The 25,365-nt window shown below is 41.7% G+C and overlaps 1 long non-coding RNA gene across 1 annotated transcript; it reads right to left on the minus strand.

Annotated features, from left to right (window-relative positions):
- Positions 1 to 475: 475 nt before the first annotated feature.
- Positions 476 to 4,890, minus strand: LOC134172111 (uncharacterized). The gene is made up of 2 exons (XR_009967834.1): positions 3,743 to 4,890; positions 476 to 1,230 (listed from the first exon to the last, which is right to left on the minus strand). It is a non-coding gene; the product is annotated as an uncharacterized LOC134172111 (long non-coding RNA).
- Between the last annotated feature and the right edge of the window lie 20,475 nt (positions 4,891 to 25,365).

The raw sequence follows: 25,365 nt of genomic DNA on the forward strand, positions 1-25,365 counted from the left end.
TGCTTTAACTTTTGGTCAGCTCTGAAGTGGTCAGGCAGTTCAACTAGATGATCATTGGAGGTTACTTCTGACTCAAATATTAACTCTGTTACGTTTTGTTCTGTTCCATTCTGTTTCTCAGTATGCAGTTTGTATGAAAAAATACTCTCTTTTTGCAGTTACTTAGAGAAAATGGAAGAGTAGATTGAGTCAGACTCAGTTCAGCCAAGATAATGGCAAAACTGGTATGTATATATATCTAAGAGGAAACAATTCAAGATGATAAAGGCATACCGTTGATGCTAAAAGACCCAGTGTGTTTGTTGCACTAAGCAGAAGATACTTAAAAAGAACCCCAAACATTAAACAAGATTTCTTGGACCTTAAGATATATGGAAAAAGCCTCATTTTACTCTGGGCTCAATTCCAAATCACTGCTCTACGAGTAAACTATTATTCAGAGGTAAGAGCATGAGAATGGATACACAGGGATACACATTTGAGTACAATTCATTGAATAGAAACTTCACACAGAGAAAATATTCTCATGGCATAAGACAGATCTCCAGTTACGCAAACCCTCAAGTACTCATTTTTTAAAGGCACTCACTTCTATTTCTTTTGATAGGTCTACAACTTCCCATTTCTCTTCCTCCAGTTGCTATTGCTTTACGACTTTCTATGTTCTGCATCTGGGTTTACAAGATGCTACTGGCCACACAAACCAAATTTAATATCCTCTATCTGGATTCCTACCAAACCACAAGACTTTTTTTTTTTTTTTTGCTAATTTTTCTGTCTCTCATTTTTTTCTTTTATGTAGTTCTCAGTCTCGTAAGAACAAGCCCAGCTCTTTCTGTGGTGCTGCACTAATGTAACTGATACTCAGATTTACCCCTTAGAAATTGAAACTCAGTTTCTTCTGTTGATACCAATAACACTTTTTCCATAGACTTCCTTATTCTCCCACTATTGTTTTATTTACAGCAGAATATTATTCTAATTCAATCATTTTTCAACCAATCTAATAAAGCCCCAAAATGGATTAGCCAGCAGGCACTGGTAGATTGCACATCCATCAGTTGACAGCTACAAAATCCCTGGATAATTAAATCCAGAAAGAGATACAGAAAAGGAAGGAACAATTCATTTGTCTCCTACTTCTCCATCTGTTGCTGTTCATTCCGTACAATTGAAGATCAGCTCCTTGGCCCTTCTTCTTCCACCCAAAGCTGGAAGTGGCTTCCATCCCTGGGGCAGGAGAAACAATGCTTTGAGAAACTGAATGCAACATAAGGGAGAAAAGGAGACCTCTGATCCCTCCACCCCCTTTTGTCCCTAGGCAGGAAGTTTCTTCAGAAGTCACACCAATACTACAGTATCTACAAAGGGATTTGCACCGTAATAGCTATGTTGATGCAAGTACAGCACAGCATGCAACCCTATGACTTGAAAGTCCTGAATGTGGGCATTCTGTAAACCATCTGTAAACTGCCCCAAAATCAGGACAATATATCATACCTTACTGTTACAGTGAAGTAAACAGAATGTCATAATTCCATGACTAAGTACTGATGGTTTTCTCCTTTGTGCGCATTTTTACAATGTTTTTTTTTTCACATTTCATCATGTTTTGCCAAAATAAGGGGGTGAATCAGATCTTTCGTAAGCTTTATTTCTCATTTTCTCCCTCTCTTCCTTTCCTGTCTCAAGTAAATGTCACCAGAAGATGCAAGCATACACGTTCTCTAGTCATTATTTCTTTTAATCATGTTCCTTTTCTAAGCGGTTTTTCTTAGATTGCAGAAGATATCTTCAGAACAAAGAATGCGCTTGAACTTGCATGTTCTGTTCATAATAGGATGTCTTCCCTCAAGCTAGCTGAAAAACTCTATGCTAATACTAATGCTAATATTGATTAGCATGAGCACTACTATTTCTATTCTTTGAGAAGGCTATTTACTATTTCTAAATAGTCACTCTATATATACTATATTTTCTACATAATTTTCTGTATAATAAATTGCATTATGATCTTCACCTAACTGAATGTGACTGGTTATAAAATGTGTGGACTTTTTCTCTGCTGTACTGGTATCCCCCATGCTGTCTTTTCCTTCTAGCACTGTCAGAACTGCCACATTGTAAATGCTACTTAATGACCACTCTTGTCAGTGAGTTAAAAAAATAAAACTTTGAGGAAAGTAAGAGTTTCATTTCTCCTTCCGGATGTCTGCCAGCAGATTAGTTGGTGGGGGAAGAGTGGTTTAGGGTTGGGGTTTTCCTTTTTCTACTTTAAGGAGTGGCTGGTGAGGGAGGCTTGAGGAAGCTACCTTGGTAGGGAGAACCTAAAAGGTTTTATTAGTTGCTCTGCATGCAGGAGGCAGATGCTGTCCTGCATTTTTGTCAGTCTGAAATAAAATAGCTCTTTTAATAGTGTGGACCCCTCCCTGCTCCCAGAGGGTGACTTGAACAACTGGAGTGGAATGGGAGTTCCCGGGGGGGGGGGGCGTGGGGGTGGGTGAGGAAGATGAGAGTCACGAGGCCTCCAAAGGACTCAGGCTGCCCATTCCACAGACCTCTAACTCTTATCCTAACATTTAAAATAATACTCTGCCATTTAAAATAAACATAATTTTCTTCTCCTTGGACTATGAAAAAAGTAACATTACTCCTTAACTCTTCAGATCCAGCTCCTCTGACACAGGCATATAACAACTCCTTTCTCCAACTCCAAAAAAGTGTTTTGTAGGTCATGGCTTTAGTTCTTTTAACTAATCAAAGGCACCTGTGATTAAGCAGCACCCAGAACACCCAGAACCAACAAATCTGGACTTTCTAACTCTTTGCATCTTAAAGCCAGAAGTGCCAAAGTGATCAACACCTGTAAGCAAGGTGGATGGCAGCATCCTGGCCAGGCTCCAGCACTTGCTGCCCTGACCTTCGCTGTTTTCAGGGACTTAAGCTTAGTTCCATGTTAAAATATATTAGTTTGAGGGGTCAGGAGAAGGTCTTTCGGAACAAATTGTAGTTCTACTGTAGTAAGTCATACTGAAAACACAATGACACTTGTTTGGGTGTCAAAGCACATGTACCTAGCAATGGCAGGCTGTAACATAGAGAAGCTCAACTTCTGTACATAAACATTGCACTGTACCTACCATTTATTAAATGATGCTGTCAAAAGTACCACAAAGTAACACCAACAGTGACACACAACAGCATCATCTAATACCCAAACCAAGATAATGCCATTTCAGTGTCGGAGCACTAGCAAAATAAGTGAGAGCAGGGCAGCTAAATACAGCACCCCAACATCATGTGGTGAATGCAGCACCTTCCTGGAGACAGACCCCTGACAGTACCAGTGCCACCCCCAGTGGAGGCCAGCTCAGCTTTACAAAATGGTGGAATTAAGGGTCTTCCTCCTGCCTCTCTCTTTCAGTTCACTGTCCCAATCTGCTTTAAACTCACAGTGGGGAGATTTAGATTAGATATTATGAAAAAAAATTCTTTACTGTGAGGCTGGTGAGACACTGGCACAGGTTGTCCAGAGAAGTTGTGGCTGCCCCATTCCTGGCAGTGTTCAAAGCCACGGCTTTGAGCAACCTGGTCTACTGGCAGGTGCCGCTGCCCATGGCAGGGGGGTTGGAACTGGATGATCCTTAAGGTCCCTCCCAATCCAAACCATTCTATGATTCCATGAAACAGCCTCTGACCTCCCCACTTCTTCACCATGAGGTACATGTTTGTGTATGCATACCTGCAAAAGGACAATGAGCACTCAATCCCTGTGGAGGACATCCTTCACTCTTGCTAGACAGCGGGCTGTGCCAGCCAACCACCACCAGGCTGCCATAGCTGGCATTCCTTGTTTTGCACAGTGCATGAATCCATCCATCCCCCTTTTTGCTTCCATGAAATCAGAAGCCGTTATAGTACCTGCAAATAGTATTTCAGTGCATGAGCAGTGACAGCAACACCCACCGTACTATCAGCTAATCTTTGCTTTTTAAAACTAAACTTTGAATAAAACCTTGATTACCTGCATAATTAATCCCAGTTCACAGGAATTTGCATGCCTGAATAATTAAAGAATTAAGGGCTAAAAGTGAAAATCGAGCAAAGCCCCTGTTTTTGTACTTGAAAAGCTTCAGCAGCAACCATGATAGTTCACAGTGCATAAATAATTCAAACTGAGCTGCTCGCCTTTTTTTTTCCCTCCTTGCAGAAATCCTCTTAGTGCTTCCTAATTAACTGAAAATATTTTATAAACCATCATTTTGTGACATCACAAGAATATTTTAAACTCTGGATTAGACAAGCTGGATTTACAGTTTTTAGCATTTGCCATCTGATACCAGGAGCCATTTAAGGGAACTATAAACCACCATAAAGTGGTGACAAAACAGTACTTTAAAAAAAAAAAAAAAAATTGAAAAAAAAAAACAATATTGCGCTGCTCAGCTGAGTTTAACTCAACTTTTAATTTTATTTTTCAACTCAGCACTTTTCCCTTAGAGCACTCAGGCTGTAAATAACACTTTAACAAAATCCTGACAAAACTTACACAAGCAGCAGGTGTGGGAGGAGGAATATGTACTGTAGGGCGCCAAATCAGCATTGTCGGATTATTTTTTCCTCACAAAATAATTGATTTTTTTCTCGTTTTTAACTAACCGTCTCCACGCCACCGCGGCGGGGGGGCATGCGATGAGGTGCGGACGCGACAGCAGAGGGCGCCCTCTGGTCGCCGCAGGCTGCGCCGGCTTGTCAGTCAGCGCGCAGAACGTTCTGGAAAGGGCTGTGTACGGCTTCCGCCCGGCGGCCTTTCACCCTCCGTGAGGGGCCGAGCCCTGTGTCCCCGGGGCACCCTGTCGTCTTGCAGGGCCTGAGTACATCGCCCTGTCCCCAGCAGGTTCTGTTTTAGCGCTGGGTGACCCATGCGCAACCCCCCCCCCCAGCCCCGCACACAGGGCGGGGCAGACGCGGGTCCGGGGAGGCTCAGGCCGGCAGTGCGGTACAAGGCAGCGCGGAGCTGCAGTTCCCCGGTTAGGCGAAGGCGGGCGGGGTTGGAGCTCGCCAGCTATCCCCTTGGCACGGAGCTCGGGTCGCCTTTGGAGGCGGCAAAGAAACGCTACGCCGTTCCTCTCGCGCGGCTGCTCGCCCCGCCTGCCGCCATGCAGCTGCGGAGCGCTGGCGCAGTCGCCTCGGCTCTGCTGCCGGGCCGGGTCCCGCCTTCCTCCATTTTCTCTCTTCGCTGAGCTTTTCTCAATAGCCCCTCTCCCCCCTCCCTCGCGCCGTGCGTTCCGCAGAGCGCATCCGCCCGGAGGCAAATGTCCGCGTCCCCCGTTCCCCCCCCCGTTCCCGGCCGCCCGCAAGCCCTGACAGGACCCGGCCGCTCTGCGCCCGCCTTGTTCCTCCAGGCCGACGAGGGCAGCGCCCGGGCGGACTGTCCCGGCCCGGGGGTACCGCGGGAGAGCGATGGGGCTCCCGCCAGGTGCCGGGCAGCGGGACTGCGGGCTTCCGAGGCGGGGGCTATCCGCCCCGCTGCCGTCTCCGATCGTAGCGCACAGACATGTCTATTTTCGGTCCTTCCCCTTCCGACTGTCGGGTGACAGGTTTATTTTCATGGAGGGCCCTTCGTGAAAATACAGAAGAGGGGTTGCGATTCTCCTTCTTCATTATTCTTTTAACTTTTAGGCTCTCTGAAATTGCAGCGCTGTCGCTGAACGGGCGCGGCGGGGCTTTGACTTTTTCTCCGTCCGTGTGAGAACCCAGTGGTGCTGTGGCCATCTGAAGGATGGTCAGACCTCTCTTTTCTCCCACCTCTCCCATGACCAAGCGTCTGCGGAAACCTCGCAGCCGGGGCTTTGAGGGAGATCACATACACACACCGACCGATTGGTTACTCCCTCCCAGTCCCCAGACTAATACTGTTACTACTGTTACTACTGTTTGAGGTACTCCTATCCTCCACTGGCTTTTTTAATGCGCAGGAACCGGGTCCTTCGTGGTGACTTTTTAAAAGGGCGAAAAAGCCTGCGTGCTGCTTGTGCTGGTTGTGTGGAGCTACCCGCCTGTTCCTGCTCCTGGTCTCCTTTCGCTTTGTACTGCCTTATTTCTAAACATAAATAAATAATAATATAAAGAAAGAAAATGTTACCAAAATGGAAGCATCATAGTGCCCCGGTCTGCCCTTTGCCTCCCAGGTAGTTGAACCTATAACGTTCAGGGTCCCCGAAGTGTACTTTAAAGACAAGATTGCTGAAATCGCACTAGTTCTTTAAAACCAGTCACACCGAATGTTTTAAAGTCTATGCATTGCTCCCGTGTCACTTTATCTTGTTTTATTTTATTTTTTAACGAGAGTTTATCGTTACACCTCCTGAACTCTGCATTTTTAACCGTTTGTGAAGAGGAAGATGGGTGCCGGGGTTTAAAACTTTCCCCGGGTAGACTGTGCGTTTTAATTCTGGCAGCCAACCCCGCAGTCGTTAGTCATGAGCAGAGGTATTAACCGGGGAATGTACCATTACAAAATAATCCGGAGGTATTAGGTAGAGAATGGTACGGCCATATTTTATCACCGTGGTTTATCACACTGCTTAGATTCGCCGAGGGATCGTTCTGTTTAATCCATTTTACTAAGCACTGTATAAACCAGACATAAAGACAATGCCTGGCTAGAAAAGCTGCTTCTGTTACAGACTTTGCAGTACCTCGGGTCTAATTTGTTCCCGGTACATTTAAAGATACAGGTTTGGGTTTTGTTTTTTGTTTTTTTTTTTAGTAACATAAATGTCAATCGGAATATCTCAGTTTTGGGATATCCCCTTGATTTAGGGCTGCGCTATTTCAGGACGTTATACAAGGCCTAGTGCAGAGATGAGACTGCTGCCTCGTGCAGAAAAGATAAGAGACATTGCAGGGGAAGGGGAAGAAGGTTCATTCCCTCCGTGGTGGAAGAGTCGTGGAGGAAAATCCGAGCAGCAGCTCGGTCCTTAGGAACACGTAGTGCTATGTTGCTGACTGCCCGTCCCCAGCAGATCTGGGGACTTTTTTTTGGAGGGGAGGGGGGATGGAGTGTATATATTTTTCTTTGCTTTCGTGAGATCTCTCATTCTTTCGAGTTCAGGCCTGCGGCGATTCTTTTAACTATTTCTGTTGCCAATGTCAGGATCAGGGAAGGAAGGGAACGGGCCTTGCCTGGTCCCAGCTGCTGCCCTTATTCCCCGGATCGTGCCGTGGTTTCCTCCCTTCCCGCGTAATCTTAACCTGTTCCGCGTACCAGGACCCTGCAACGGGTTAGGTTTCAGCAACACCGCCGAAGCGGTTAGGTTTTAGGGGACTGAGGGTGTTTTTTAGGGAGCCCCCGCCTCGGAGCAAAAGTCTCATGGATTTGCAAAGGGCAGACCCTGACAAAAAGAAGTCGCGTCTGTCGGGGAGCATCTCTGTTCTCCTTCCCCGGCAGTTTTGCTGCAGAGTTACTAGTCAGTGGCCCTTGCTCCGCACACATCCCGCGGCGGGCCGAGGACGTGCCGGTGCAGCGGTTATTTACAGTGTCACGCTGCCGATATTCCGATGTATATTGGAATAGGTTGCCCAGAGAAGCTGTGGCTGTCCCATCCCTGGCAGTGTTCAAGGCCAGGTTGGATGGGGCTTGGAGGATCCTGGTCTAATGGAAGGTACCCCTGCTCATGGCAGGAAGGCTGGATCTAGATGAGCTTTAAGGTCCCTTACCCAAACCCAAACCATTCTATAATTCTACGGTTCCTATTAGGAATAGACTGGCTCTCTTTCCAGAGGGAGTGAACGAGTTTACAGGCTGTGCTCGACAGTGCGGCTGTCACTGTGCTAACATTCCTTAAAATAATTTTTTGTTCATGATAGATTTTTTTTTCTTTTTTTTTTTTTTTCCCTTTGGCTTTCACTTTCGCACAGCGTTTCTGCAGTGCTCACATCTGTTTGTCATCTTCGGAGCGTGGTACAGTGAATTGGGGATTAAAATGAAGTCGCAGGGCTTTCAGTTTGTTAATGTCGGTACTTAAATTTAGGCTATTTAGATCCATAGTTAGGCCCTTATGGAAAAGGTGGCCTGTTTTCTCCTAAGGCTTCAGTTTCAAACACCTTCCAGGGAGATCAACAGGAGCAGTGGGTGCTTAGCAAGTGGGAAAATGGTTTTATTTGTATTAAAAATGGAACTGGGAGCCTAAGTGTAGTGTTCGTCTTGCAGCATGTGGGACTAACTGCGTTTTCCTGTTTGAGAGACTCCTCGCTTTCATCTAGTATTGCATATTATACCCACTGTAAGTGGATAGTGGAAATTGCAGTGAAGTTTCAAATAAATAAGTTTCGTGACGGTTGGTGATTAAATAAAACGGGTCATTAAAACAGTTAATGGGTCGTTAATAAAATAATTTATTTGAAAGGTGAATGAAAGCAGAATATTGCAGGGGTTTTGTTAATTCACTTTAAGCCCTCTTCTCTTCCCCGTGGAAGGAGTATTTGCAAAGCCCCTGGCTCGTTTCTGCTGCGTGGGAACACTCGCTTCCTGAGCGACCAGGGAGCCCGCTATACCGTCTGTCGGTCGGTCTTGCTGTCTGTCCGCAGGTCCTGCTACGGCTCCCTGCACACCGAGGCGACAAAGCTGACAGCTGCCACGCGTGTCCCTTTCCCCCCCCCCGTGGCCGCGGGGAAGTTGGGGAGAGACCCGGTGATTTTCTGGCTCTCCCACCGGAATGAGGAGCCTTTCCCTGGGAAGGAACAGACGGCTACAAGCCCTGCCGCGGTCGCCGGAGAATCGGATAACGTGTGCTGGGCATCCAGCTCCGCTCGCAAGGCTGGAGGGAGACAGGAAAAGAAATCAGGCGTCGGCACAGGCGACCCCCTTCAGTAATTCTCGTAGGGCCTTGTTCTGTCCCCACGGACGGCACTAGAAGTTTTGTCTTTCATTTCATTAAAGAAGTACGGTCAGGCCCTCCTCATCGCATCCATGTACTTTCTTTTTCTTCTGGAAATTCTTATTAATAGTAATAAACACGGGCACAAAGTGGATGAAAAATCAAAACACCAAACCAAACCAAACCTAAAACCAAACCCATAACAGTAAAAGTCCAAAATAATAATAATAAAAGATAACAACCTATGAGCAAAATGACTAAACTCTTTTTTTTTTTTTATGAAGTCGCAGTTGTAAAAAGACTTGATTAAAATTAATGATTTCTAACTAGGGAAAATTGATAGCTATTGTATTCTTTTTTTTCCTAAAATGCTTACCTCTTAAAATGGTAAGGTCATATTTTAAATGTTCCGTAATGTCCGTAATAACCTGTCACTAACAGATCTTTAACGTCTTCCGTTTTGGCCAGTATTTTAACTACAGAAATAACAGTTAGTGATCGGGATTTTTAGAAACGTATCTGTTGCCTTCTAAGCAGGGGGGACGTTGCTGTGTTCCCCCGGCCCTATTTTTTTGGCCACCTGCTATCAATTCTCCAGCACAACAGCCTTCCCTGGAAGGTACCTGCAGTTTTTGGGAATAGTCTTTTACTTTCCAATCATTTCCAGATAAACTCCGATATGGTTTCCTAATAAGTTCCTGTATTTACATGTTTATGTTATAAAACTAATTGCGGCAAAGCAGCCCTTGATAGTTGAACCTTCATAATCTGTAATGTTCATTAGCTTCCCAACAGGGAGCTGTCGTCTGTATTCATTTCTCTTCCCCCCCTCCCCACATTTTACTACTGCTTCCAAATAATCCCGCATCCCTCCTACTAAAAAAATGGGGGAGCTTCTTCTAAAATGTTATTTAGCGAGAAATAACGACGCTTTGGGGCGTCCACAAAGCACTGATTTCCAGGGTCTGTCCTCACACAACGTTGTCGTCAGGGCAGGCGTTTGCTCTCCCGGCTCTTCCTGTGTCCTAGAAATGGGACAAATTCGCCTACACATGACCCTTCCTACAAATATTCGTCGACAGTTTGCTTTGCCTTATTACTGCCTAAGAAAATGGGTCCTTTAATAAATATATATATACATACATGTATATATGAGAAATATCTTTTCCCCTTTTAAAGCACTTGTATGGTGAGCTTGGGGTATAAGAGTCCCATGTGTGCATGTCTACAAACCAGGTTAGCTGCGGAGCCTCACCCGCTCCTTGCCTACAGAATTCTGCTGGCTTTTACTAAATCGATTCTGTTCATTTTTGTATTTTATTTTATTTTTTCCCCAATGAAACGTGTTCTGGTTGGCATCCAAAAAACCGAGCGGCCGCCAGGAACTTGCCGCTTTTTTCCCCAAATTTTCTCAAGCGTTGTTAGGGCGGGAGGTGAAAGCGCTTATTTAAAAAGCCCCTAATAAAAAAAAAAAATAATCCAAAGCACTTATTTAAAAAAACTAAAAAAAAAAAAAAGAAAGAAAATCCAACCCCCTCCTATTTTATTTTTTTTTTAAGCCTCCTAAGGAGAAGAAAAACAAACAAACAAACAAAAAAACCGCAGAAAAAAACCCAACAACTTTTTTTTTTTTTTTTAAGGTAAATTTATCTTAAGCTGAGGGGAAACCCAGAGCTTGTTGCCCCAGTGGAAAGGATGTCGAAAGGAAGATAAGCGAGCAGGGGGGAGCTAAAAAACCCCGTTAATATCATTCCTTTAACCAGGTACCGATGAGGATCATCGCCCACCCCAGAGGAGCATCTCCCCCTCCACTCCTCCATCACTTTCTTCCCTTGTTTTTAGGGGTTAAGCCCAGATTGTATTTCCCCAGCAGGTGTGCCGGCCCCTTTTCGTTTAGAGGTAGCCTTTTGTGTGTACTTGTGCGTTTTGTTTCTCCAAAGTAGCTGTAAATGGCTTGCTGTTATTTATTGTAAAGATGTAAAAAAAAATCTTAATTCGCACCCTGAGAGCAGAGAGCGGTTCTCACTCTTCTGGCAATTCAAAGAAGAGTGTCTATTTGAGTTAGGCAGCATCCTTCAGTTTTAAGGGAGAGGTGCTTGAAATCAAGAATGGCTTTTTTTCTATCTGACGTTCTTCCTTTTTAGTATTAAAGTCATGTAGGAAGAAGACATTTCTCCTCCGTGCTCGTTTAGGCTGGCCCTCTCTTGGAAACTCCAGACCGGAGGGAAACAGGCGTGCATGGGCTTTTGTTGGTTGGGTTTGGTTTTTTTTTTCTGAAAGATGTTTGTCACGCTGCAACCATTATTCCGAAGAGCCCGCGATGTTTTTATTCACAGCCCGATTTTCAAGGCTCCTTTCTACACATCGCAGCCGGCTCAACTTGACACTCCGAAGCAGAAATGGGGGGGGGAGATGCGTGTGTGAAATAAGGGGGGGGGGGGGGGGGGGGGGGAAGGAGAGAGGGGGAAAAGAAAGAAAACAAAATAATAGTAATAATAAAAAAAAAACGGAGCAACCTTCCCCCCATCACCCCCAAAACTAAGCTGCTCCCCCAAGCAAGGTTCCCCTTATCCCGCCTCGTCGCTCGGAGAAATCACCCCTCGTCCCGTCGGCACGTTTCAGTGTCATTTTAATCTGTCTGAACTTTGAAACAAAGCTGGTTTCCAAAGGAAATTTCCACTCCTGCTGCTGCCTCGCACCAGAGGGCGCCGGGAGCCTTCCCAGGCCGCTGCCTGCTTTCCAGGGCTGCTGGAAATTAACTCTTCGGGGCCTCTCCCTAAAGGCTTACTAAACCCTTCTCTTTAAAAATATACAGCCTTATTTTAACACTTTTGTTTTGTAAAACGTGAGGTGTTCTTTTTTTGGTTTGGGTTTGTGGAAGGTGTTTTTGCCTCCTTTGTATTGCCCTTTCCTAACGCTGCAAAGGGCTTCACCCTCCCGCAACAGCCCCCTGAAGAGTCTCAGGAGATTTACAGCTTCTCTCCGTCTCTGCTAACTTGGTTCTAATTAAGTCACTGGATCACGTTTGCGTGACATTACCGTGTTTTCCCTCCTAATTGTCTGGGATAAAAGTTTGTCTGGCTGTGTTTAAGCTTAAAGGGTCACTTAGGGCTCTTCAAACATAACAACACTGAAGCACACCACCAGAGGAAAAGAAGCAAGTAAAACACTCAAAATGATTTCACTTTAACACCTGTAGTATTCAGCTTTGTGCCTGAAGTATTAATGCTACACGGTCAAAGTTTTTTTACACCGAGACCAACGGAAATTCAAACCTAGCTTTCTCACAGGAACTGTAACAGCGACATGTTACAAGAGTATCCTATTTGTGCCTGATGGGTTTCTGTGTCTTAATGACTGTCTGATGCTGTTGTCGCATCCTTACTCTTCAGACAGGCTGGCATATGCACAACTGCATGCACACAAGGTTGCATTGTGCCTGGCACTGAGTACCTGCCTGCTTTTAAACTGGTGGAAGTATCATGCTGGAGGCGTTTGCCACAATTTGAAGAGTAGTAAGGGAATCAGGAACCTCAGCCCAAACAGCAAATGCTTCAGGAAATTATAGAAGACATAGGGGATTATAAACCCTAAACTTCAGCTAGAACACTTCTTGTGTTTATCTGCATACGTAAATATTGTTGCTCACACAGCGAGGCACAGTTTGCATGGCAATGTAGGTTGGCTATTCACTGAAAAAAAAAATGAGGAAGATAATCTGGAAGGTTTTTTTCAGTGTAACTTGTTTTATTCATGCATGGTATGTCTGTGTTTTTATATACCTGTATCTATAAAAGTACTGAACAGAAGTTATAATAAAGAGCAGATGAGAAAAATCTTTATTATTACTTATTGTAGCAGTCTGTTTCCAAACATTTTACTCCATATTCCGATGAGCAGTTGACTCCTCAAATGTTCATTCCCACTTAACTATTTAGGAAGCAATTTAGCTGCTTATACTATACACCTCCCCCTTACTTGCCTAAATGTGCTCAGCTGAAAACTACAATGCAAGCGTTTCAGAAACTACTTGCTGCTTACATATTAAAAAGAAGATGCAGGCCTGAACGTTGATATTGGGTGACTCATGTTCTAATACGATGCATACTACCACATTAAAAAGTGCTCAGACTATTTTTTTTAGTATCACTTTTAGGAGCCACATAAACATGTCTTCTTCTTTACCAATGTGTTTCTGCTACATTTAGCAACACCAAACTAGATCAAGAACCTATTGATGTGGGCTCTCGACATATGCACAGTAAGTATCTTCCAATGGAGCTTATAATTCTAACTAAATGGTCAGAACAAAAAGGAAGAGAAATAAGTTATAATTATTATTAATAATAATTTTATTATTATTATTGTTCCCATCTCAGATCTTGGGGAAAGTGAATTTCATACTAGCCAATACTTCAGTTTCAACAAAATTTTTTGACCAAACCAGCAACTAGAAAAAGAATCACCTTTATCCCAGCTCAGTGGCTTCGTTGCAAGTTTCATTTTCCTTCAGTTTTCTTCAAATGCATGATTCCACAGAGCTAACTGAGAAATGTCATTTTTTTCATTCTTTTTCTTGCCTTTTTTTTTCTTCACTTCAGCTTTTAGGTGTGCCAATTGAAAACCAGCAGTTCAGGACGAATGTCTGTGGTGAGATAAATCCTGTGGATGCAGTTAAAAAAGATGGGCAAATATGAAGCTGGCCTGGGTTATAATTGCTCACTTTTTGAGATTGGTGTCCTGATGCAACTGACATTTTAAGGGATGTTAAACAAGCTTTTTGGAAACTAGAGTGCTAAGAAATGCAGTGGAGGATACTTTAAAGAAAACCTGCTATTACATTAGTATTTAGGGTACCATAGCAGACAAATATCTGAAATACAGGGAAAAAAAAAAAAAAGCCCAACCAAGAAAAACAGAAGAAGGAAGAATAAACTAAATATTAGGACATATAATCTCCATGTTTCCTGTAAATTTTATCAAGAAACAAATATGCTTTTGCTACTCACGTATCACTTAAGGCTCAACAGAAATGCAAAATGCATGATCGAAAAAATTACCTAGCAAAAAAAAAAAAAGCACAAAATATTACAGAACAACAAAGAAAAACATTTTAATACTGGAGGCTGGTGGAAAAACTCAGTTGAATAGAAATAGTGTTTGTCCCCACATTATTTAACTTAAAACATGGGTTTAAAAAAAATTATGTGACTGTTTCTTCATTTGTCTTATTTAATTTGGCATCTGTCAATCATGAAAAAAGAAAATGGATCAAAGGCTGCTGAGTTTACTCAAACTCAAATCCCTTTCAAGGATCAGATTTTATCACTTACTAGTTCATGTTGAGTTTTATCTTTGAAGTGAGTATGTGTAAAGTGAGAATGTTTGTCTCAGAGCAAATTAGATGGTGTGTTGGATATTGTGAGAAAGGATCCTGAAAGGCAATAGAAACTTTGCAGTAAGAAACCTGGAAATACACTGCTTGCCTCTGTGCCCAATGCGCTATGTGTGGTGGAACTTTGATATGCAGACACTACTTCCTGCTACCTGCACAGAGGTCTTAATGGTTAATGTCTGGCCATGACAGTGACTGGTGCTTGAGAACTTGCTTGGTTTTTGTTTGTTTTTGTTTGTTTTTTTTTATTTTTGGTGGGGTAGAGGGGCCTTTGGAGAAACTTTTGACTCTTAGAACAAAGAAAGAAAAAAAATCATGTTAAAATGTATATTGGCCCTTATGCCATTTTCATTGAAGCTGACGGTAAAAAACCTCTGACTTTTTGGGAAAGAGGACAGAGCCATTTTGAATGCTATGTTGTAATATAAACCTTTTAAGTCTTAAATATTTCCATACAGTGGAGCAAAGAAGTCTCAAACGTCATCAGAAAGACTGCTTCTTGTTAGGCTTTTACAATGTGCTATTTCTGTTCAAATAACATTTACTAATATGAGAGACAAATACATTTATACAATTTGGAAGTCTGACATTACAGTTGGGTGTTCACAGCTTTTATACATTATGGTATTTATGCAAATAATTTTAACTCTTCGGTTGCATAAAACAAAGCACAGATGTTTCCCAGCAGCATTTCCTCATCAGGCCTTTTAGCTTAGCCTTGGTGGAGTGGAGTGTAGAGTTTGGTTACAGTTAAGTTCAAATCAAAATATTCCAAGAGTACAGAGTCACTGTATAGTAAGGCAGGGGTAGGAAGAGGGAGGATGGACAGGGAAAGAGGAAACATTTTCTTCTCCAGCTGTGCCAAGTCTTCTTCCTGTGGGACCTCAGAGAACTCTCAGTTCTCATCTTTGAGTCTTTAAAGCCACCTTTAAACAGGTTTAAGTGAGAGAACAGTAGAAAAAGCACTCAAAAAATTGTTCTCTGGGAAGGTCAGGGAGGTTTTTTTCTCCAGATGTACAGAGACTCCAGGGTTCAAAACTGATTCTCTCTGTGCTCCTGAGTTGCTGTGGTGTCCTGCTCAGCACCCTATTTTCTAACCTAGGGACACACTGAGGAAAAAACTGATCTCCATGAATTAATTGTTTGCTTTCCTCTGCAGTTAGCTTGGCTGGGGAAGCACAGCTGAACAGAGGTCATGTAGTCATTCAGGTCTTATCAGTGATCTTCTAATAGGGGAATACAATCCAAGTGACAATTTACCTGAACTTTTGCCACTACAAATCTGTCTTTTCTTTCTTTTGTGTGTGTGTGTGTATTGTATTCAGCTGTGGTCTTTAGCCAGATACTTAAGTGTTACCTCTTCAGGAGAGCTGTCTTTACAGTTGGTGTCTTTACAGCATCTTGTGTAGTGGCCTAGGTTTACAAATGTTGACAAAAAGTTGCCCTCCTCTGAAGAAAGACAGACTCATCTTTTAAATCCGTATTTCCAAGTAGATGATGACTAACAAAGAGGAAAAGGAAGGAAGGAAAGAAACAAAAAAAAAATCAAAACAAAGCAACAGAAAAGATGTGAGAAGGGGCTTCATAAATTTGGTGAGAAAGGAGGATTCTGTGGAGTCTGCACTTTCATTGTCTCTGGAAATATCTGCTGCTCCTTGTAAGATGTGTATGGCCTAAAAATGTTTAAGGTTGTACTGTGAGGGAAATCAAAGTCAACAATGTCAAGCTATAAAACCATATGAAGGAAACACATATTTCTGTGGGCCTCTTCAGAGGCTTCTTGGCCTCTTCAGAGAAAAAAGAAATACTACCAACAAAGCCATGATGAAAGCAGAGAGAACAGAAAATACTTCTATAACAGTACCTGTGTATTTCATAGCAGTTGAATAACCTTTCCTTTGGGCCTGTTCTTGAAGAACATCCTAACCAGGCCTCTTTTAGGGCTGTAATGGTACTATGTAGAGCAGATCCATATGCTGTTGGTCAAAAATGGTCTCAAGTGTTAGAGGATAGCTATCAGCAGAAGCTCAAACCCCTTTAAGTTAACAGTAGCTCTCTTCCTTCAGTCAGAGGAGTGAAAATGCTTGATAATTGTGTCCTGAAAGTGTTTACTGATATCTACCTTTAATCACTGAAAGTGGTTCAGTCTCTCCTTGGGAAAGGAGTAAGCTTAACCATTAACAGCTAGTAATGACAGCCAGTTGTGCCTTCCATACCTTCTGGACCTGAACTGCTGGTTCAGACTTGCATGAAGATACAAAGACTGAGCTTCACGTCAAAACACTGAGATGGATATGATGAATACCAAAATAGCTCATAGGATTATAGATCTGCACATAACTGTAAGCTGAAAAATTACCTGATTTTTGCCAACAGCTCTTTGGGCATATTCTAACTGCAGTATGAAGAAATACTATATTTATTGTTCAAATTTGTGGGACAGCCAAACTAGTCAAAATAGTCCATTTTGACTGTAATCTTTTTCTTGACAGAAAAAGGGATTCTCACTGTGCATATTAGTTTAGTGGGATGGAAGTAGTAAGGAAGCAATGCAAGACTGTGACTGTACACCTGCACTAGCATCAGCACAGTATCCATGATCATCTTGTTGTGGCTTTTGTTTAATGCCTCACCTAAACAAGTTCATATCCACAGCTGGAACCTAAGCACTGTCAAGTAACAGAAATACAATAAAGGATAAAGATAAGAAACTTTACATATTACTTGTTATACACTTAATATACATCTGAAGTTAAAGATGCCAGTATTTTACTTTTCATTACTTCATTGTGGCAAATTCCACTCCCTTACTTTAATGTCAGCCTTATATTCAATTCTGTTGTTGGTTTATAGCAGCTTTATTTTAGATTGAACTTACAAGTGCAAATATCACCATTTAACAATGCTTCTCTGTCTATGTATGTGATACTTTCCAATACACTCCAGTGGAGCAGAAGGTAAAAAATATGGTAAAACAGCCTCTTGTTTTGATGAAAAATTGCTAGCAGTTATAACATAATTAACCAACAGGGCAATAAAAATTACTTGCCCAGTTCATGAGTGATGCATATCCCACATTAAGACTAGATTTCCTAGAAGTTATCCACTGAAACATTCTCCAACAGGTCTTTACCATATAACATTCATAAAATATTTTATTCAGCAGCACTGTTTTCTTGGAACACGAGGACTGCAACTGAGAGAAAAGTGATATACATGACCCAAACGATGTGTTTCATCAGTGGGAAAGCTTAGGGGAAATACTAAGAGTTATGCATTATATAACACAGCAGACTGTACTTGAATGATGAAACCATAAGGTCATTATTTCTTGTATTCCTGAGGAAGTAATATTTTTGCTATTTTTAAGCGATGATTTGTAAGTTTTGCTGCAGTGGTAACTACTTATCCAATCAATATCAATTTTTAAATCTCTTTTAATCTCTTGAACAAATATGTTTACAAGAAAAAGTCCAGTTTGTTTAGAATCATGGAATGATTTAGGTTGAAAGGGACTTTGGAGGTCATCTGGTCCAACCTCCTATTCAAAGCAGACCTAACCTACTAAGCTCACTTTCTTTTTGTTGTTTTTTGTTTTGTTTTTTATTTCAATATCAATATTTTATGGCAATAGTTCTCGCTGAAGACCTTGTTCCAAATCTATTTCCATTTATGAGATTGCCCTTTTTATCTTCTCTGCTGCAAGAGAAGACTGGTGTGTACTTACCTGTAGTTACCTTTGGAACCAACAATCCCTGTCCTTCTTTTAACAGTTGAAGCTCAGGATTTATTCTGCTCTTGCCTCTTTCATTGACAACAGAAAAGAACAGAGACTAACCTGAAGATCTAGAGTAAAATACAGTTTGGAAAATGTTCTTTCTGCTGTGTCAAAGGGTTTTAATACCATATTCTCTAGGCCCAGAAGAAAATTACTTAGCTTTTCATATATTTCCAGTAGTGATGAGCTGCTGATTCTTCTCAAGTCATAGGAGAGCTGAACAAAATGTACAGTTAAAGGCCTAGCTTTGCTCTCAGCTGTTCTGGTATAATTCCAGCTCAGCTTCTCTTGTATTGATGAATTTATTCCACCTTTACATTGCTACAACCAAACCAGAACTTATTGTAGAATCTGCATAAAAGGACCATTTTCTTCTATTTTCAGAAGATGTGCCTTCTCCTAGTTAGCCTGTAGTTTCTCTCATCCTTTTCCTAATTTATAATAAAAAAAAATGTTTATTTTCAAAAGAACTGATAAACTCTACCTGAAAAACTCTGTTGCACACAGAGTCTTGCAAACTCCTGTTTTTTAAAGAGAACTCACCTGCAGACAATGAAAATGTACTGTTTAAGTGTGAGGAATGGCACTCTTAAGCAGACCTGGACTCCTTGTAATTATATATTATATTTTATATTATATAAAGTTTTTTAATTATTTGTTTTGAAATTCACTTTGTCATTGGTTTAGTGACTGCTTTTCTTTGATTTAGGTGTACCGATACATATAGGTGAAACAGTGAGACTTGCTTTGAAACACTCAGAACCAGCTTCTTCAGAAAAAACCCTTTAAACTTGGGAAGGATTCTGTGGAGGTTTTGGTCATGTTTAGAAACCATCCAAAGTAGCTATGACAACTTAATGTTCCAAGGCCAAGATCTTGTGCACATGCCAAATCTCTGACACTATCCAAGATCCTTATCCAATGTGAAGAGGAAACTGTAAAATTAGAATTGCCTAAAACAACCCCTAGAGAGTATTTGCTGATTCTTGAGAATATTTTTTCCTCCCTTCTTTTTTTTTTTTTTTTTTTTTTTACATTCTAAAACCAGTTTTTCTTTTAAAAGGTCTAAAAGAGGAAACTTGAAAAGAAAATAAGGTGTCCACGAACCCTGAAATCCAGGTTCCCAGACAGGTCCCTTCTTTGCAATTTATTCAACCTTCTTTGGTCAGTTAAATGGCTTGGACTGTTTTAGAAACCTGTAAAATATACTAATATAATTTTCTTGGGTTTGTGTTTTAAATGGGAGTGGTAACTAATCTGGGTTTCAACTCTCTCTAATCTGGATCATCTGGGATTAATTCTAAATGCAGCCTCAGGGAGGCTGATCTCGGCAAAGGCGTGTGGTCAGTCTGATCAATCACCATGTACCTGGTCCAGGCAGTTCAGATGCTGACTGTATATCTTTTCTTCAGTATGACATATGGAAGTGAGGCATTTGAACTGATAAAAATTTGCTTTTGTATGTGATGAATATGTTGGATACAGTGCCTGCAAGCTGTGCTTTGTGGTAAAAGCTAGGGTCTGTATTCTCTTAGTTACTGATTGTTAATGTTGTTTCTGCTTCCCATTTCTGCATATGCACAGCAATGAGATTTTTGCATCCTGGCTGTGTTTGATCCCTTTCTGTTTCTCTGCATATGGCAGGGCTCTGCAAGACAGTTTTTCCAACAAATGAAATTGCATTACTAGAGGTACTGATTTTAAAAACCCCAGGCGAATAAATGATGTTTTGGTTTCAGCAGCCATGCTGAGGTTTTAAACACTGGTTCAGGTAGAACCAAACTTAAACATTTTAATAACGGCATATTAAAATAACTGTCTTATATAAAGTATTCTTGGCCATTTTTTGCTGAAAGTAGAGAGAGTGATATATGTGGATAAATAGGAGTAGATGGTAATTTTCATTATTGCTCCTTTCCTCTCTCCTTTCACTAGCAGCCCAGTGAGTTGTTACCTGAAGAATTAAAAGACAAAATGGTCAGATCTCCTTTTTAGTGAATTTGGGGAATAAAAAAAGTGCAAAATAGATATCCCAGTTTAGATGTAAACCTTTGCCCTGTAGGGTCATGCTCTTGAATGCTCTTAATCTACTGAATTAATAAAGAAAAAAAATGTTCAGATGTATTTGCCAGATTTGACATGAGTTAAGGATTGATTTGATTTGTGAAAACTGCATTTTCAGTGAATAAGTTATTGCCCAGGAAAAACTCTCCACTGTGATAATGGTTATCTGCAAGTCAGTGTTAACTTGGCAACTTTAGTGTTTGGCAGTGGATTTTAACTTTACATAACTCTGAGTCATTATTAAAGTACCATATTGAAGACTTTATGAAGGTATCAAGTTTTCATGTGCTTTTTTAAGTCAGGAAATGCAAAAGATAGGCTTTTTACAGGGGTGGGACTTTAGCTATGCTCTACATATCCTGTACATTTAATGATTTTTCACTTAAAATGACAATTGTCAGGTTAACACACATATTTAGTAATCAAGGCCATGTAATATACTGCCCAAATAGAAAGAGCCTCATTTTATGTTTCCAGATATTTTCCATTTTTCTGATTTATAAAATGACCAGTGTCAATATTGCATTGGCAATATTTTTCTTCATTTATTTTGCACATGACTTTAGATGCCTGACTGGTCTTGGTTCAAGGTGGCTGTCACACGAGTCACAGAATTTCTCTCAGTGAAGGTTTCTTCATGTTTAAATCAAGTGAATCAGAAAAAATATCTGTAAAAGGCTACAGGGTGCTTAAGGGTAGTGGAGGATTCACTTAGTGACAGCAGTTTAAAAGAGATGGATAAAGTGGTATAAGCCAAATGCGTATATAGGGATGACATATTATTTGTTTTTTCTTTGTGTCTGTTTTGTTGAGTAATCTTTTTATCTGACTCTCTGGAGTGAGGTATGATGGATATACTGTGGCTTTCCAAAATGGAATACTGAAGTGACCCACATGTAACTATAAGGAAGAGCAAACTGTCATTTCCAACACAAGGCACATGAAGAAAAGCCCTTTCATATCACTTTGCTTCCTACTCGATGCTGTTTATCAAACTGTAAGATGTCCAGTTTACATTATTTTTCTGAGGAGCTTCATACAAAGAAGGGTTTTTTACTTTCCAAAGAGGGTATTTTTTTTTTTTTCCTGGCAAGGCTAATGAGGTCCTATAGTAAAAAGATACTAAATATCAACAAATAAACAGACAATCTGGTATTAATGTTCAATGTGTTGATCCATTTCTAAATGCATATTAATTTCATGTAACTTTCCCATCCCTGTACTAGAATTGAAAGCGGGACATCTGTAAGCCTAGTAATTAAACAAATTAACTAAGCCCCTTTTTTAAAAGAGCCTTTGCCTGGCAGTGGTCCTACAGGTTCTAAAAAAATGGGTGTTTTTACTCTGCTTTCCAAAGCTGAAGCCAGCTCAGCTGTAATGTGCATCATGATCCCGTGTCTCTCACGTACCAGCAGAAATAAGAAGCTTCACTGATTGCCTTGTTACTGCAGGAATCAAGTGTTGCTACCACAGAAAAGCTAGTAAAGTAGTTATGACGTTCCTGTGATCCATCAGCATCACCAGTCTTCTCACCTCCTTTTTTTGGAGGATGGTAATTTGTTTTATAGTTGGAGTTGAGGGACAAGACAGTTTATTGATACATGCAGAGGTAATGGAGCTTTTTAGATCAGAGACTTTGGAGATGTTCCCTTTAGCGCCAGGCCTACATTAGGAAGTTTTGCTCACACAGTTTATAAAAATGAATAAATCCCACCTGCACAGTGAAGCTCAGCCAGCAAAGTTCCTGGTGTGGACACAGCTGTGCTGCCAGGAGAAAGCTGCTGCCAGGTTAAGATGTTGGATTCAGAGCTTAGCATAACTACAATGGTGCAAAAGCTCCTTCAGTTGGCAAACCTTGTACCACTGTTATGGCTGTACTTATGTAACACACACAGTGTCTGTAACTGGAGACAGATCCTAGGCTGAAACTTACTTAGGGCAGTAGTTTAGATGTACTTTGTGTGAGAATAAAGAGGAGATAAAGATACTGAGAACGAATGCTGTGAATACAGCGAGACTCATTGGCAGAGCTGGTAGTAAGTGTTCCTTTGGATTGCATGAGCCCCTTTGAAAACTTCCCACTCCATAAATAATTTTTTTTTACTTCCCTGGAAGTTACATTTCTTGTGTGTGCCAGTTTCCATTGGCTGCACGAACATCTGCTGATGTGACTAGGTTTTCTTTGCCTCAGGAACACCAAGTATTTATGCCCTTGCACTGGCAGCTTTTTTATGCTAAAGAGTCTGTCTTAGGGGGATTGCTCTATGTAATAGAAAGGAGCTGGGTCTTCAGACATATCCCAGTGGGATGTAAATGGCTCCACTGCTTAGCAGATGCTACAGTGAGTAGGAATTCTCTCTGCCTGCTTCACAGTCAGAGCAAAAGGACAGCACAAACCTATATAACCTAGCAGCATATCAGGTTCAAAATATTTCTTCTGTCATCACATGCATCTGCCTTAGGTTATCAGAAAAACACAAAGAATTACACCAGTGAGGAAATATTCAAAGGTCAGCCCAGGATCAGTCTGGATGGCAGGTGATTAATGTTTTTTCACTAAGCTTTCTGCCTCTGATATAGGAATAGATAGATATAGGAATGGTCAAGTTCCTGGGAGCCAGAAGCTCCAGGACCCTTTGGTGTAGGTAGACTTTTTTAGTTACTCTTTCTTCCTAAGGTGAATGTGGGAAGGCTCAGATGGATTGCAGCAGTGGCAGACAGAGGAACATGGTTGTGATGCTCTTTGATCAAAATCAATTGTTCAAAGCACTTCACTGTGGAAAACAGGTTGCTGAATGATGATACAATAGGAGTGGAGTGAAGAAGTGATTGTTCACCATTTTCTCCAGTATGAGAAGTAGAAGGCATTAAATAGTTTAAATTAGTCAATACATAGAAAATATCTCTAGTCCCCAAGGGAGCCAGTTGGAAGCTGGGAGAGCATTCAGGGCATGCAAGAGTTCCTTGTATGGTCAAGGGATGCGTAACTGGACAATTCATTACAAATGGTCCAAGGCCTAATGGGAATTCCTGAGATTGTAGAGTGGCCCAGAGGAGGGTGTTGGGAAATACACCTTCACAGGCAGCCACTTTGTGGTCTAATGGCTGGGAAAGGGAGTGAGTGAGAGGAGTATGAGCTTGAACAACAGTCTTTGGGGCACAGTGTGGAGGTTCACTGGGCAGGCATCATGGGAGTTTACTGTAGTGCTCATAAGGCAAAGGAGCTCTTCAGGGTCTGTGGTGGGCTGTGATTTGTATTTGTCACATCTGCCCTGAGATGAAGGTCTGTACTTCCTTGTACAGGAAGCACCTACAGAGCTGGGTAGTGGGTGTGGGCGCAAAGGTCAGCTGACAGAGGAACAGTGAGGAAAGTGATATCCCATGGTGAGCAGCCCTTTGGTGCTACATGGGGGCTTCTTTGGTTGCTCCTGTTCAGGACCAGGAAAAGTGCTAAATGGTGGGTTCAATGAAAGTATTGAAGGTTAAAAGTATGTTTGTTTTAATATTAGGAACTAGTCATGCTAGTTATTGATATTGTTATGGCACATATTTGATAATGTAGATATTTTACATTGGTATATTATTGTGTAATGTTTTGACATTATTAAAATTATTTTCCTTTAAATAACGAAAAAAAATGAAAATTAAAACCACAGTAATTTTGACAAACTATATACTATGGAAAGTTTTCAGTTTCCTACTATAATTGAAGAATTAAATAAAAATAATAATCCAAGTATCAGTAAATTTACCTCAGGATCATTAAATTCTAGTAAATTTATCCTCAGGAAGTTTGCAGACAACACCAAGTTGGGTGGGAGTGTTGATTAGATGAAGGATAAGGAAGGCTCTGCAGAGGGGTCTGGACAGGCTGGATCGATGGGCTGTGGCAAAGTGCCCAGTCCTGCATTTGAGCCACAACAACCCCATGCAACATTACAGGCTGGGAGAATTGTGGCTGGAAAGCTGCTGGGCAGAAAAGGACCTGGGGGTGCTGATTGAGAGCTGAACATGACCCAGCTTGTGCCCAGGCAGCCAAGAAGGCCAATGGCATCCTGGTTTGTATCAGCAGCAGCGTGGCCAGCAGGGCCAGGGCAGTGAGCATCCCCCTGTACTGGGCACTGGTGAGGCCACACCTTGAATCCTGTGTTCAGTTCTGGGCTCCTCACTACAAGAGAGACATTGACGTGCTAGAGCAGGTCCAGAGAACAGCAGCAAAGCTGGTGAAGGGTCTGGAGCACAGGTGTGATGAGGAACAGCTGAGGGAACTGGGATTGTTTAATCTAGAGAAGAGAAGGCTCAGGGGGGACTTTATCGCTCTCTAGAACAGCCTGAAAGGAGGATGGAGTGAGGTGGGAGTTGGTCTCTTCTCCCATGTAACAAGTGATAGGCCAAGGGGTAACAGCTTCAAGCTGCACCAGGGGAGGTTTAGGCTGGATATTAGGAAACATTTCCTCACCAAGAGGGTGCTGAGGCACTGGAACAGGCTGTCCAGGGCAGTGGTGGAATCACCGTCCCTGGAAGTGTTCATGTAGATGAGGCCCTCAGTGACATGGGTTAGTGGTGGACTTGGCAGTGTTGGGGTGACGGCTGGAGTTGATGAAGTTAAAGGTCTTTTTCAACAGAGCTGATTCTGTGATTCTATGATTCTATCAGAATTTCCAAATTTTTACAAAAACCTGATTGCTTCAAAACAATATTCAAGTCATAAGATGCAGCAATAAACCAGAGTATATTAGTGGATCTCTTATTAAGTGTAATCTATTTGTTGGCCAGAGACTGACAGGTCAGCAAATACGACTGCAGTCACCCTTTTGTAAGTGGGTAGAGAACATGGTATAAGGTCTGCTGCTTTCCCACCATGGGAGAAATGGTCTAGCACCAGCTTAGAGGCAAGGGTAGCACTCCTAGAAGTTCAGAGACGGAAGAACGAACCACAAGAGAACATAAAACAGGGTTGTGTTTTTTTTTTTATTTTCCAAGCTAGAAAAGCCTTTGCCCCCAAGCATTTTTAACCCACATATTTCAGAACATGTCAGACAATTGATTAGCGATCTGTTGCTGAAGTGATATATTTATCTGATGTGTGGTTTCACTTAGCAGCTACAACACGTACAGCAGAGTTGAAAAAAATGAACTGGAACTCTATGCAGCATCTTTTATTCAAAACAGATGTATTATTTGGTGTATGTTTAACATTCTCCACATAATCCCAACTTGATCCTTAACCATCATGCATTAGAGTG

The sequence above is a fragment of the Pezoporus occidentalis genome, unplaced genomic scaffold, assembly GCF_034315485.1.
Source record: "Pezoporus occidentalis ecotype Australia unplaced genomic scaffold, CSIRO_AGI_Poc_V1 ctg44, whole genome shotgun sequence".
Classification (NCBI taxonomy): domain Eukaryota; kingdom Metazoa; phylum Chordata; class Aves; order Psittaciformes; family Psittacidae; genus Pezoporus; species Pezoporus occidentalis.